At 44.2% G+C, this 873-nt stretch overlaps 1 protein-coding gene across 1 annotated transcript in view; it reads left to right on the top strand.

Moving 5' to 3' along the window:
• MYO3B (myosin IIIB) overlaps positions 1-873 on the top strand; it is a 532,652-nt gene that overhangs the window by 194,785 nt on the left and 336,994 nt on the right. The window lies entirely within an intron of this gene.

Here is an 873-nt window from a genome sequence, read left to right as displayed (position 1 = left end):
GTAAAATGAAATCCTTGACAACTTCAGTATTTTCTCCGTTTATCATGATGTTGCTTATTGGTCCAGTTGTGAGGATTTTTGCCTTCTTTATGTTGAGGTGTAATCCATACTGGAGGCTGTGGTCTTTAATCTTCATCAATTAGTGCTTCAAGTCCTCTTCACTTGTAGCAAGCAAGGTTGTATCATCTGCATATTGCAGGTTGTTAATGAGTCTTCCTCCAATCCTGATGCCAAGTTCTTCTTCATATAGTCCAGCTTCTCACATTATTAAACAGGTACTTAGATGCAAAACAACCGTGACAAGTACTAGGAAGCAGTGTAAGGTGCTATGAAGGTGAAACAGGAGATGGGAAGGGCACATGGCCTATTCCAGGAAGAAAGAAGGGCTCCTTGTGCACAGACATTTAATCTAAGACCCAAAGATGACTAGGAGTTAGCTGATGAGTTCGGAACAAGGTAGAGGAGGCTGAGACCAGATCATGCAGGGCCTTGGAGCCAGGCTGACGATTTTGAACTTTGTTCTAAGGGCAGTAGGAAACTATTTAACGTGTGGACGGAGTAGAACTGCCCCATAGGGTTTCCAAGGAGTGGCTGGTGGATTCAGACTGCTGACCTTTTGATTAGCAGCTGAATGCTTAACCACTGTAGCACCGGGGCTCCTGTTCAAGCAGGGGAGTCACAAATTCCAACTTGCTGTTTGAAATGATTACTCTGACTTCAATGGGGAGAATGGGTTGGAGATGATGTAAGAGGGATTGTGCGGAGACCATTAGAAGATTGTTGTCACATTCACATGAGGAGAAGATTGACTGGGACTAAGGCGGTAGCAGTGGAGATGGAGAGAAGTTGAGGTATCTGAGAGATAATGTGCAA

Source organism: Trichechus manatus, unplaced genomic scaffold, assembly GCF_000243295.1.
Source record: "Trichechus manatus latirostris isolate Lorelei unplaced genomic scaffold, TriManLat1.0 scaffold00037, whole genome shotgun sequence".
In the NCBI taxonomy this organism is placed as follows: domain Eukaryota; kingdom Metazoa; phylum Chordata; class Mammalia; order Sirenia; family Trichechidae; genus Trichechus; species Trichechus manatus.
Note: the sequence above shows the minus strand (reverse complement) of the source record. Positions and strands in the feature narration are given on the sequence as shown.